The following is a 15,158-nucleotide window of genomic DNA, read 5'->3' as shown; positions in this document are numbered from 1 at the left end:
GACCAGAGCTCGACCCCGTGTCCCCTACATTGGCAGGCGGATTCTTAACCACTGCGCCACCAGGGAAGCCCTCCCAGAGTCTTTAGAGTACTCTTGTGCATGATGAAACTCCAGGCATATGTAGCATTTCGCAAACCCACTCGACAAAGAAACTTTCTATTTGTGAAGCATATCTCTGGGGATGAGCATTCTGTGGAACACCATCAAAGAAATACTTGAGTGCTGGCAATAGCTGAGTTAGACGTAACTTCAGAGATTCCTCATCTACTGTAAAAGATTTACCAGCTCTAAAAGGTAGTAGCGTCCTTCTGGCTTGTGCATGTCTCTCTGCCCTCCCACACCCAACTTCTCAACTTTTATAACTGTTTCCAGCTGACAAACTACGTGGCACTTAAATGAGTGATGATTTTCTCATCTAATCATAGGATTTCAACCCTGGTAGCCAAAAATGTTACCTCTCTTTCCTGTAGTAGCTGTTCTTTATTTTCTTTTCTTTTTTTTTTTTTTTTTTTTTTTTTTTTTTTTTTTTGATGTGGATGCTTTTTAAAGTCTTTATTGAATTTGTTACAATATTGCTTCTGTTTTACGTTTTTTGGTTTTTTGGCTGCGAGGCATGGGGGATCGAACTCGCACCCCCTGCATTGGAAGGCGAAGTCTTAACTACTTGGACCGCCAGGGAAGTCCCCCTGTAGTAGCTGTTCTTAATTTGTTTCAGAATAGCCCTGTTAAAGAAGTATTTGAGTAACTATGATATGACAGGCACTAAATCTGCAAGAAATAGACAAGTGTCCTGTTGAGTTAGAGGAGAGCCAGAGGACCTTCATAGGTAAGGAGAAATGTAGTAGAGAAGAGCCAGCACGGCCCCTTGCCTTACAGAAGACATGGGAGTTAAACAACCAGCCAGTGTGCCACTAGGTGCTGGACTTGACTCTCTTCTCATTGCTCTCTGCATATTTCTTCAGGGTGATCTTTCTTATTCCATAGCCTCAGCTACTTTCTGGTTGGGGGTGTTTCCCACACCTGGTTACATCTATCTCAGATTGGAGATGTTCCCCTTAGACCTATCTACCTAGATCTTGCCCAAGCATTTAATTCTGACATGCCTGCAGCAGAATTCATCCTTCTATTCCAGAACTGGTCTTTTTCTGTGCATCCAATCTTAGAATATGTAGCTACTATAAGTGCAGTTACTCAAGACAGCTGATCCCAATTCCTACACCACTTACTCCCCAACTTCCCCTGCACACACCATCGGTCATCAAGGCTTTTTCATTTGTCATCAACACTCCCGTCTCTACTAATACTGCTTTCCTTGAGGCCTTTACGTCTCCTTTCTGGACTCCCTAATAACAGCCCCCTCAAATCCATCATTCTCATGACCAAATGTATTAATTCTTAAATGTTAAATGTAAATGTTGTTTTTTATGTCTTGTGTGTGGGGTGCCCAAGAACATCCTCAGTTTGATAATTCACTAGAAGGGCTCACAGAATTCAGAATAGCTGTTATACTGATGGTTACGGTTTATTATTGTTAAAGGATACAGATTAAAATCGGCAAAGGAAAAAGTCATATAAGGCAGAGTCTAGGATATACCAGGCACAAGCTTCCAACTATCTTTTCCCAGTGGAGGAGCACAGACAGCAGTTAATTTTCCCAGCCGTTTCACAACATGTGTGAAGTGTTGCTGACCAGGGAAGCTCACCCAAGCCCTGGTGTCCAGGGTTCTTATTGGGGTCAGTTATGTAGGCATGTAGGCACAGTCTCCAGCCCTCCCCACCAAGGTCAAACTGATGTAGTGTAGCCTAAAGCCCCTAAGTATACAAAAATAGGCACTCACCATAAATCACATTATTAGTGTAGGCTATATGGTGTGGTCCAAAGCCCAGGTATACAAAATACTCTTCTCAGGTGGCATATTCCAAGCTCAGAAGTTATCTCCAAAGAGTGGTCAAGGACCAGTCCTAAAGACGTTTGGAATATATAGAGTTTGGACAGCCCAGGCCCACTGTACTTTTCAACTTAAAACTCATGAAGAGGGGCTTCCCTGGTGGCGCAGTGGTTGAGAGTCCGCCTGCCGATGCGGGGGACACGGGCTCGTGCCCCGGTCCGGGAAGATTCCACATGCCGCGGAGCGCCTGGGCCCCTGAGCCATGGCCGCTGAGCCTGCGCATCCGGAGCCTGTGCTCCACCAAGGGAGAAGCCACAACCGTGAGAGGCCCGCGTACCGCAAAAAAAAAAAAACTTGACAAAAAAAAAAAAAAAAAAAAAAACTCATGAAGATTTGTTCTGCTTTCAGGATCAAACCCCCAATCATGAACTTGTTATAAAGTTCCATATTATCTGGGCCTTGCCTACCTCTCCAGCTTGTTCCTTTCTGGCCTCTCCCCTCTTTACAGAACCCAGTTTCCACCGTAGCCATGCTAAGTTACTTGTCATTACTCATAAATGATCCTGCATCACTCCATGCTGCCTTGAATATTTTATATATTATATCCAGCTAGAATATTTTTCCCACTTCTGCCTAAAATATGCCATTTGTGTCTTAGGACTGACCCACATATTGCTAGGACGCATTCCTGTTTATTCTCCGTCATCTCTCCATCTATTCTCACATTGCCACATGTGTCCACCTCTACAGTTTCACCAATAAAGCTTTATTGCACAGATTTAATTAAATAGCTGTTGTTTGAAGGCAAGGCTTCATATAGCTGACATGTCTGCATCTCAGTGTCCAGGTGTTTTTGCAAATTTTGAAGCCCTGTCCTCAGATCCCTAATCTGATATGCTTTCTACAACTCTAGACCGCATTATGAAGTTGTCCTAAACTTTAAAAGCATTGTTAAAAGCATCTATTTAAAAACATTGTTAAAAGTATGTAAAGGGGGGCTTCCCTGGTGGCGCAGTGTTTGAGAGTCTGCCTGCCGATGCAGGGGACACGGGTTCATGCCCCGGTCCAGGAAGATCCCACATGCCGCGGAGCGGCTGGGCCCGTGAGCCATGGCCGCTGGGCCTGCGCGTACAGAGCCTGTGCTCCGCAGCGGGAGAGGCCACAACAGTGAGAGGCCTGCGTACCGCAAAAAAAAAAAAAAAAAAAAAAAAAGAGTGTGTAAAGGGCATCTGCAAATTTCTTGGACAAGCACAATTATTTTGTAGAACTTGATGAAATAAGCTTCTCATTAGGTTGTAAGTTTATCAAAGGGTCTGTTTAGGGCATTTCTCTGTACTGAGATTTTATTGGGAAAAAAGGTGAAATGCATAAATGCAAGCGTCCAATGACAAATTTTAAAGGATAACTAGGGTCTAGAAGTCTTGGAGAAGAGACCACATGAGTGTTCTGATCATCTCCTTGGGGAAACTGAAATAAATGAGAAAAGAAAGTATGTAGCACATACTACAAAGGGGGTGTCTACCAGAGACAGCCTAGAGTTTCCACTTATGCACCTTTCCACTGAACCACAGGGGCTGAAGACCTGTAACTTGGGGGTCAGAAATCAAATCTCAAAAGTTCTAGGCTTGATACTGAAAAGATTAGCCCTCTGAGTTGTTTCCATTCTCGTACTTGCATGTACTTCGGCTTTAGAATAAGTCCACCTGAAAGTTGTCAGATGAGGCCTCCAACTCCTTCCCTGGCACCCGTGCCTCAGGGAAGAATCTGACTTGTTCAGAAAAATGGTAGATAAGGACAGATTTCACCTCTCCACCCAGCTGGCTGCAAATTCTGGCTCTATGGGAGACAGGCCTGAAACAAGTTAATAGCCATTAGCTGTTATGCCAGGCACTCTCCTAGGCCTGCTAATTTAATGCTCTCAAGTGCCAAATGAGGCAGGTATTGTTACTAGTGAAGAAACTGAGGTTACAGAGGTAACTTGCCCAAGGGGATGGAGTTCCTATGTTCTGTCAAATCCCCATGGCCTGGTGTGTAAATACGGCCCCAAGAAGCCTTTTCCTTGCACTGAATTTACTAAACAACCATGCTATCTCGGCTGCCTACCTGATTGTTTAACAACAAATACCTGCTAACACTGAAACCTTAGGACATGTTTGTATTTAGAGAAGGTTCAAACCAACAGGGTCCTACTGTTTAGCACAGGGAGCTATACTCAATATCTTCTAATAACCTATAATGGAAAAGAATCTGAAAATGAACATATATATGTATATGTATACACATATATGGATATATAATAAAGAAAAAATATATATATAAGTGAATCACTTTGCTGTACACGTAAAACTAAAACAACATTGTAAATCAACTATACTTCAATAAAAATTAAAAATAAAAAAATGTTTTAAATCAAAAAATAAAGTTCAGAGTGGCAAATCCTATAGACATTTCACCCACACGAAGTAATTACAGATCACTATCCAGATATACAATGATTGCGGCTCAAACTTGGTTTTTAAGTTCATATGGACTTTACTTTCTCTTGATCATATGTTTGTTTTTATAAAGTAGAAAAGTTCACTAGGATTTACTCAATAACAGATTACTTCCTGAAGTTGTCTAAAGCCATACAGAATTCAAGCTGGGCATTCTTTTCTCTTGAGCATCTTTCATGGGAGATATTCAAGATGATCCTAGAACATTATCTTCTTTTCGATATCCAGAAAACTAGATAGAGTAGAACTCTAGTCTGATCAGTCATGCTCCTTATGGGTACAAATAAACTTCATATTGATAACAATGTCCTGAAATGAGTTCTTCAGTCAACCTTTCAATGGTAATTCTTCCAATTCTTTTTCTCTTCTTTCTGCCACCAGCAAAAATCCACCATGGCTGGGATCCCACGTGCTCCTATTTTAAACACCTTGTCACAGGAGATGCAGCATGAAAGGTGTTTCTTGATTTTGTACCGCCAATTCATCATTTACTTTATGTTAGGATATTTGCTGTTATCGATTGGAATGGCTCTGTCAGCTAAAGACTGGATAAGTTTTATCCTTAGACTGCTCCTCCTCTGGGTTCTGATACTCAACATATGAATATTATAGCACAACAAGAAGGTGAGTCAAAGGCAAGCAAAGCATTACCTACCTGCAGAAGGAACTTCCACCTTCATCTGGGATGCAAGAGCCAGAATGAGCCTATTATCCATTTTTGTGTGCAGAGCCAGGCCTCAAATGTATCTCCATTTTATTTATTCTTCTTAAACCTGAAAAAAATTTTAGTTTTTAAGATATAGCAACAAAGACCTTGCTTCTATTCAGTTCATTTCCATTTTCAGAAAAGCTTTTCTTAGATTGTGTTTGGGGCAGAGGGAAAGATTCTTCTTAATTATTCCAAGTTCTCTCCACATGTTAGTGATACAATAAATAACCAACAGAAGAGGTGGGTTTAGGGAGAAATTCTTCAGGGCCAGTTTACTAAACCTTTCCTAAATCCAACAATCAGTGTTCTCTAGAATAAATAGGGCAAAACTCCTATTCCATTTAACATCAACCAAGTCATCAGTTAGAAGTTAAAGATGACCCAGTTTTAATAGCTTTTGCTACTTATAGAGCATAAGTTAGGTGGGACCAAGAAAACATAAACAAAATCAGTACCATAATCCCTGTTCGTTAAACAGAAACGACGTCGGTAGGATGAATATGTCTTTTGTCCATTCTCAGGATTCTGATATTGCCTGATAACAGAAATGTGGGCTGAAGCCTAAGCTCTTTGCCTCTTTCTCCCACAGGATATTTTTCCTTCTCTCACAGCCACCCACTATGAAAATGAAAGCAACTGAGCCAGGACTTTCAGGGCCGGATAGACATGTTTCGATTCCTCTACATCAGTGGTAATCCACTGGGACAGTTTTGCTTCCTAGGAAACACTTGGCTATGTCTAGAGTCATTTCTGGTTGTCACAACCTGGGGGTGGAGAGGAAGGTTCTACTGGCATCTACCCACAAGTAGAGCCCAGAGGTGCTTGCAAAATGTCCTACCGTATAAAAGACAGCCCTCCCACAACAAAGAATTACCCAGGATAGTCTGTATTATCTGCTTGGACTGCCATAACAAAACACCATAGACTGAGTGGCTTAAACAACAGAAACTTTCGCAGTTTTGGAGGCTAGAAATCTCATACTGAGATGCTGGCACAGTTGGTTTCTGGTGAGGATTCTCTTCCTGGCTTGTAGGTGGCCACCTTCTGGTTGTGTCCACAAATGGACTCCTCTCTGTGCATGTGGAGGGAGAAATCTTTGGTGTCCCTTCCCCGTCTCATAAGGACATCAGCCCTATTGGCTTAAGGCTTCACCCTTATTACCTTACTTAATCTTTATTACCTCCTTATGGGCATTCTCTCCAAAGAAAGTCACACTAGGGCTTGAACATATGAATGCTGGCAGGACATAATTCAGTTCATAACAAGGAGGAAATGTCAACAGTGCCAAGAAGAAAGCTAGGATAGCCAAAAGGGAGAAACAGCCCAAATATTCATCAGTGGGTGAATGAACAAATAAAATGTATATCTATACAATGGAATATTTTTAGCCTTAAAAAGGAATGAAGGGACTTCCCTGTGGTGCAGTGGTTAAGAGTCCGCCTGCCAGTGCAGGGGACACGGGTTTGAGCCCTGGTCCAGGAAGATCCCACATGCTGCGGAGCAACTAAGCCAGTGTGCCACAACTACTGAAGCCCACGCACCCTAGAGCCCACCTGCCACAACTACTGAGCCCATGCACCGCAACTACTGAAGCCCACGTGCTCTAGGGCCCTCATGCTGCAACTACTGAAGCTTGCGCACCCAGAGCCCGTACTCCGCAACAAGAGAAGCCACCGACCGCAATGTGAAGCCCGCACACCGCAATGAAGAGTAGCCCCTGCTTGCCACAACTGGAGAAAGCCCACGCGCAGCAATGAAGACCCAACACAGCCAAAAATTTTTTTTAAATAAATGAATAAGATAATAAAATTAAAAAAAAATTCTGACACATGCTAGAAAATCGATGGACCTTGAACAACATGGATGCTAACTGAAAAAAAAAAACAGACACAAAAGAACAAATATTGTATGATTCCTCTTAAATGAAAGGTACCTAGAAAAGTCAAAGTCATAGAGATAGAAAGTAGAATAGTGATTACCAGGTGCTGATGAGGAGGGGATGATGAAGAATTACCATTGAATAGGTATAGACTTTCAGTTTGGGAAGATAAAGTTCTGGAGATGGATAATGGTGATGGTTGCACAGCAGTGTGAACATACTTAATGCCACTGAGTTGTAGACTTAAAGGTAGTTAAAATGGGGTAGGTGATGTTGGCATCAGAGTGGCATAGACATTCCTCATTTTTGTCCCTTACCCTAACCAACAGCAAAAATTTGGCATCCATCCATGGACAAAGGTGCCATTGAGGGAGCTGTGGGATCCAGCACCATAGGCCAAGGGATGCAGGAGGAGTCTTGCCAACCTGTGCTTAAGCAATAGGCAGACAGACCTTGGTCCCAGCTATAGACCCTACAGTGGCCCATGAACTGGCTCCAGATTCTCTCTGCTGTGGTATGGGAGTCCCTAGAATCAACCATGGGTGAGAGAGCCTTTGTTGAAGTCCAGCTTTCCAGAGGAAAAGTTCTAGGACATGAAAGGAGCAAAAAAAATACAGGTCTGGACCAATGGAGAGAGTAAGAGGAACCGCTTGACTTTACCCACATCATTCCTCCCCCAAGGCAGCCCAACCTGGTGCCAAGCGAGATCTCCTCGGCCCACGATTAATCTCCTGCAGGGGAAAGGGAAAGCATATGAGTGAGTGCCCAGCCTTCCCAGTTGTGCAGGATGCAGCCCAAGGGGCTCATTCCTCTCTTGCCCTATCCACAGTACAGAATCCTGAACTACATGACTGGAGGGCGGGAAGAGGCCGGGAGAGTGGAGATAGGATTCTGAGGGCTTTAAAGGGATGCAAATCCTACTAGCTGCAAGGGGACTCCATCGGGAAGCCCACCCATAGGTCGCTGGGAATGTCTCACTTGTGAAGTGGCCCACCATCACCCTCAGTGCCCCAGGTGCCTCACCCACACCACACCACCCCTTTGGGGCCAGGTCCCTGTGTGTGCTCCTGACAGCAGCAGCGAGAACAAACTTTGATGCATCGCTAGTGGACACACACAGAAAGCCAGCCTGAATCTGTGGGCTGGGGACAGACCACAGGCTTGGCACCACCTTTAGCTAAAGCTAAAGTTTTAGCACCACCTTTGGAAAAACAAAAGAGAAGGGGTCAGAACTTTGCAGCATCCAGAGAAGGCATAGAAGCTTAAGAATTCTGCCACAAGAGGGAGCAAGAAGCATGGAGCATGTGTACCCATATAAGGTCTGAGAAAGCCTCAGAATCTCTAGCCTGGCCAATAGAAGGTATCTCTCTTCAGAAGGCAGTTAGTAAAGACTGGAGAAGATGACTGCTACTTCAAATGTGAAGATAGTAAAGCAAAACTCCAAGCAACATAAAAGATCAAGGTAACATCACACCACCAGAGGATCAAAATAATCTTCCAGTATCAAGACCCAAAGACACAGAGATCTTCAATTCATCCAATAAAGAATTCACATAGCTGTTTTAAAGAAACTCAATGAGCTTCAAGGAAACACAGAAGGACAATTCAATGAAATCTGGAAAACAATATACAAATAAAATGAGAGGTTTAACAAAGAGATAGAAATCATAAAAAAGAACCAAATAGAAGTTCTGGAGCTGAAGCACACAATGAACGAAATGAAAAATGCTATAAAGGGACTTCCCTGGTGGTGCAGTTGTTAAGAATCTGCCTGCGGGGGGGCAGGGGGGAATGAATTGGGAGATTGGGCTTGACATATATACACTAATATGTATAAAATAGATAACTAATAAGAACTGCTGTATAGCACAGGGAACTCCACTGTACGATAGAAACTAACACAACATTGTGAAACAACTATACCCCAATTAAAAAAAAAAAAAAGAATCCACCTGCCAATGCAGGGGACATGGGTTCGATCCCTGGTCTGGGAAGATCCCACATGCCTTGGAGCAACTAAGCCCATGAGCCACAACTACTGAGCCGATGTGCCACAACTACTGAAGTCTGCGCGCCTAGAGCCCATGCTCCACAACAAAAGAAGCCACCACAGTAGAAGCCTGAGCATCACATCAAAGAGTAGTTCCCGTTCACCGCAACTAGAGAAAGCCTGCATGCAGCAACAAAGACCCAACACAGCCAAAAATAAAAAATAAATAAATTTATTCAAAAAATGCAATAGAGAGCAATAGCAGATGGATCACACAGAAGAATCTGTGAGATAGAAGAGAGGAATTTAGAGATTATCCAGTTCAAGGAGATCAAAGAGAAAAGAATGAAGGATGAACCCATATGTGGTCTATGGGTTACATCAAAAAAAGAGAGAGAGAAATATTTTTCAAATTACTGGAGTTCCAGAAGGAAAAATGAGGGAGGAGGCAGAAAGCTTATTTGAAGAAGTAATGTCTGAGAACTACAATAATTTGTTAATGAATACACAAAATAAAAAGACGTAAATTGTGACATCAAAAAGATAAAGGGGAAAGTAGAGAGGTAGAGTTTTTGTCTGTGATTGAAGTTAAATTGTTATCAGTGTAAAAGAGATGGTTATACCTATAGGATGTTATATGTAAGCCTCATGGTAAACACAAAGGAAAAACCTACAGTAGATTCACAAAAGAAAAAGAGAAGGGAATCAAAGCATACCACTATAGAAAATAATCAATTCAAAATGGAATGCAGCGAGAAAGGGAGAAAGGAAAAAGGGAACTACCAAAAGTCCAGAAAACAATTAACAAAATGGCAATAGTAAGTCCAGAGCTATCATTAATTATGTTAAATATAAATGGACTAAATTCTCCAATCAAAAGACACAGAGTGGATGAATGGATTGAAAAACAGCACAACTACATGCTGCCTACAAGAGGTTCACTTCAGCTTTGAGGACACACAAAGGATCAAAGTGAAGGGATGGAAAAAGACATTCCATGCAAGTGGAAACTAAAAGAAAGCAGGGATAGCTACACTTAAATCAGATAAAATAGGCTTTAAGCCAAAAATGGTAACAAGAGACAAAGAAGTTCACTATATAATGATAAATGGGTACATAAGAGTAAAAAGTTAAATTCCTCCCTAACAATCCCATTTCCTGTAGTGGATACCTCTAACAACCATTTGCACATTCTTTAAGATTTTTTTTTCTTCACAAGATTTCTTTTTACTCATAATGTAAAAGTTTCCTGATTAATCACTTAATACTTTACCCCAAAGTCCAACTTCTAATCCTAATGGAAATGCACCCAGCCTCTGGTACTAGCTACAGATTTGAGGACTTCATAGAATGAACTCTGGAGTGAGGGTCCTCAAATCTGAAAGCCACCAAGGCCTTGATAACGCTTTCAGAGGCCTGGTTATTAGCCCACAGGACACACTCCTTCTTCCCAAGTGCTCTCCAGGGTTCTATATGCCCAATAAACAAGTAAAATAATAAATACGTATTTGACTCCACTATCTGCATCATCCCATGTCCAATCAACTACCAAGTCCTATTATTTCTTCCTTCATTCAAAAATACTTCATTAAGAGATTATATGCCAAGTTCTATGCTAGGCTGTGGGGATACCAAGATGAATAAAACTTAGTTCCTGCCCTCATGAAGCATGTAGCTTGGAATGCAGGGAAAGACAAGTAATCAAATAAGTAAAATAGATTCAACTTTTAAATCTCGATGGTCGTTCATTCCACTCTTCTAAACTATCAGTTGACCTCTGAGGAATGTTTAAATCAAGAGTTTTCAATTTTGGTTGCACATTAGATTCACCTAGGAAGATTATTTTTTAATATACTGATGCCGGGGCCCTACCTGAGAGCAATTAAATAGAATATCTGGGGCTGGGGCCCAGGCATCAGCATTTGTTAAAAATTCTCCAAGTGATTCTAATGTGTAGGCAGAGTTAAGACATCCAGCATACATTTGCAGCAACATGGATGGACCAAGAGATTATCTATCGTACTAAATGAAGTAGGTCAGAAAGAGAAAGACAAATACCATATATCACTTACACATGGAATCTAAAATATGACACAAATGAACTTATCTATGAAACAGAAACAGTCTCACAGACATAGAGAACAATTGTGGTTGTCAAGGGAGAGGGGGGAGTGGAGGAAGGATGGATTGCGGGTTGGGATTAGCAGATGCAAACTATTATATATAGAATGGATAAACAAGATCCTACTGTATAGCACAGGGAACTATATCCAATATGCTGTGATAAACCATAATGGAAAAGAATGTAAAAAAGAATATATATATTCTTTAAAAAAATTTTTTTTAACATCTTTATTGGGGCATAATTGCTTTACAATGGCATGTTAGTTTCTGCTTTATAACAAAGTGAATCAGTTATACATATGTATATATGTTCCCATATCTCTTCCCTCTTGCATCTTCCTCCCTCCCACCCTCCCTATCCCACCCCTCCAGGCAGTCACAAAGCACCGAGCTGATATCCCTGTGCTAAGAATATATATATTCTTATGGAAAATCCTGAACGAACTTTTTGGCCAACCCTATATATATATCTGAATCACTTTGCTGTACAGCAGAAATTAACACAACATTGTAAATCAACTATACTGCAATAAAAAAATTGCCGCTTAAAGTATGTCACATCATTTGTCATGGTATATTAACAGTTGTAAAACCAAAGACAGACCAACAGCTCCCAGCTAAAAGGCGTTGTCAGTGTAAAAGAAATCTATTATTTCTGAAATTTAAACCTAGTTAGTATCATGTTGGCTACTGGACAAGTAATTGCTCATGTTTCCTCTGGTTAATGAATTCCTTCTTAGCCAATAAATGAATAATTAAGTTCATTAAGTTATTGACTTAAGAAAAAATACTAATTTGAGGTGTGAAAACATCTTCCTCTGAGAAACTATATTCTTATAATGACCCAATCAAGACCCTACCTCATATCAAAGAGCAGCCACACTTGCTGGTTGTGCTGAAAGGCTTTGATCTGTGTTCCTGTATAAGAACTACTTTTTACTATCAGGTAAGTAAAGCAAACATTCCTTTCATAAAAAGAATAACTTTTTAAAAATTATTTACTCAGAAACATCCTGTGGTTTGGGAATTCCCTGGCTGTCCAGTGGTTAGGACTCGGCGCTTTCACTGTTGGGGCCGGTTTGATACCTGGTGGGGGAACTAAGATCCCACAAGCCCTGAGGTGCAGCCAAAAAAAAAAAAAAGTTAAAGACAATTACTGGCTCATGAAAAATTGTAAAAAAAGACAATCTCCATTGAAAATGAGATATACTAAGAAGTATATTTTAATAGTATTATTGATGTTTGCTTCCATTAAGACCAGGAATGTAATATTGTAATAAACTCTGGTTTTGGTATAAATACTTAAAATACTGTTGTGAAGTTTTTTTTTTTAATAGAATGTAATAACTGAGCATGACTTTTTAATATTAATATTTATTTGGTTGCACTGGGTCTTAGCTGCAGCATGCAGGATCCTCATTTGTGGCATACAGACCCTTAGTTGCGTCATGCACGTGGGATCTAGTTCCCTGACCAGGGAGTGAACCTGTGCCCCTTGCAGTGGGAGCCCGGAGTCTTAACCACTGCACCACCAGAGAAGTCCCAATATTATGAGTTTTGTGGGGTTTTTTAAAGTAATTTTTATTTTATTTATTTATTTATTTATGTCTCTGTTGGGTCTTCCTTGTTGCCTGTGGGCTTTCTCTCTAGTTGCAGCGAGCAGGGACTACTCTTCCTTGCGGTGCGCAGGCTTCTCATTGGGGTGGCGTCTCTTGCTGCAGAGCACAGGCTCTAGGCGCCAGGGCTTCAGTAGTTGTGGGTCACAGGCTCTAGAGTGCAGGCTCAGTAGCTGTGGCGCAGGGGTTTAGTTGCTCCGCAGCATGTGAGATCTTCCCGGACCAGGGCTCGAACCCGTGTACCCTGCATTGGAAGGCGGATTTTTAACCACTGCGTCACCAGGGAAGTCCCCCAATGTTATGAGTTTTAATACACCAATTTTTCAATATTTTTTCAACTACCTTAACACTGTAAGGAAAATAGAATTCCCTGGCGGTCCAGTGGTTACGATTCCGTGCTTCCACTGCAGGGGGCACGGATTCGATCCCGCATGCCACAGGGAGCATCAAAAAAAACTTTGTAGGGCTTCCCTGGTGGCGCAGTGGTTGAGAGTCCGCCTGCTGATGCGGGGCACACGGGTTCGTGCCCCGGTCTGGGAGGATCCCACATGCCGCGGAGCGGCTGGGCCCGTGAGCCATGGCCGCTGAGCCTGCGCGACCGGGGCCTGTGTTCCGCGGCGGGAGAGGCCACTGCAGTGAGAGGCCCGCGTACCGGAAAAAAAAAAATTGTAAGGAAAACTAAAAGGGAAGAAACTGAAGACACGGGGATTGGTAAGAGAATTCACCTCTAGGCCAGCTATTAACTAGTAGAAGTATGTAATAGTTCAGTCACTAGGAGGCAAACAGATAAGATCGGAATTAAGATATCTATCAACAGACCCTAATCTAGCCAATTCTTCACCAAAACAAAGGAAAGCCTTTAACTCTGAAGGTGGCAATACCTGAGACCAAGCTGTACTCCTAGCTGAGAAGGGGAAATTCCTAGAAGAGGGTCCTTGCCTTTTGCTCTCCTGCAGGATGTCGCCCTCGTTCTGGAAGTCGGGGGCGAGGGGAAAGGAATGTAGATACGTCCCCCCTCCCTACGGCGGGGACAACAGACGACGGTCAGCAGAGGTAAACTCTCTTCTCTCCGAGGATCCCCGAGGGAACGAACACGCGAGGGTAGCACAGGGAGGGAGCACTGCGCATGCAGAGAAGGCGGCCCCGCGGGCGACGGGGCGTGCTGCGCATGCGCTAGGATCTGGGGACGCGCCCCTTTTTTTTCCTCAGGACAGGTGAGCGGCGGCTTCTCTTTCCCGCCCTCTCGCCCCGCCTCCTCCTTGGCTCGCCCCCAAGGCGTTGCCATGGGGACCCAGCGGCCACAGCTAGCCTGTGGCGGTGCCGCCCGCCTGGTAGCTTTTGCGGACCTGGTGGCTGCTGCAGTGGGAGCTCATGGAGCTCTCGATTAACGACGTCGACAGGACCAAGAAGCGGTCGGGTCTGGGCCGTTGCAAGCATTTCTTTTGGTTGGGCGTCGCCTTCGACACGGTGGGCGCGACCGTGATGTTCACCGGGGTCTTCGCCGATCTGCTATTCTACGACCTGTTGCTTTACCTGGGTTCCATCATCATCTTCCTCAGCCTCCTCTGGTGGGTTTTCTGGTACAGCGGTAACATCGAACTGTCTTCTGAAGAGCCCTTGAACAGGCCCTACCACCTGCCTTCCGCCACCACGCTGGAAGTCCTGAGCCAGACCATCAGCAACCGTTTCTCTTTCAACATGGGCAGCGTTTCCAACACCTTTATGCGGATGCGGCCGCGGCGGCGGCACCGCAAGAGGTTCCTGCAAGGGAGTGCTCTGGATATGACCGTCACGGGCCAGGTCGAAAACCAGCTAGACCAGGACGAAGACGGGATGGAAGGTGCCAAGGAGAGCGGCGACGCTCAGGACTTTGGCAGCGAGGGTCTCCCCAAACCTGAAGCTGTCAAAAGTTTAAAGGAAATTTGCTCCTTGGGCCCCAATGCGGGTCCCCTAGGCACTGAGGCTAGTCTCCCAAGGTTTGTTAAAGGACCATGGACCCATCTGGTGCGGCCATTCACTCCATCTCCTCTGGACCAGCCTCTCACTCCAGCCATCCTGGCTTTTAAGAGCCTGCCCATAGTCCCCGTGGCCTCTGCTAGCCAGCCTCTGCCTATTCTGAACTCTAAGAGCCAGCCTGTAGTTTCCTTGGCCTCTACGAGCCAGCCCCCTGCAGTTACTCTTGCCTCTGTGAGCCAGCCTGCTGCCCCCTTGGCCTCTGCTAGCCAGCCTCTGCCTATTCTGAACTCTAAGAGCCAGCCTGTAGCTTCCTTGGCTTCTAGTACTCAGCCTCCGGTCCTCTTTGCCTCTGAGAGCCTGCCTGCTGTCCCTTTGTCCTCTACAAGTCAGCCTCTGACCATCCTTACCTCTCAGAGCCACCTCCTAGTGCCTGTGGCTTCACAGAGCCACCCCCGGGTACCTGTGGCTTCACAGAGCCACCTCCTGGTGCCTGTGGCTTC

The sequence above is a fragment of the Lipotes vexillifer genome, unplaced genomic scaffold (assembly GCF_000442215.2).
Source record: "Lipotes vexillifer unplaced genomic scaffold, Lipotes_vexillifer_v1.1 scaffold232, whole genome shotgun sequence".
Classification (NCBI taxonomy): Eukaryota; Metazoa; Chordata; class Mammalia; order Artiodactyla; family Lipotidae; genus Lipotes; species Lipotes vexillifer.
Note: the sequence above shows the minus strand (reverse complement) of the source record.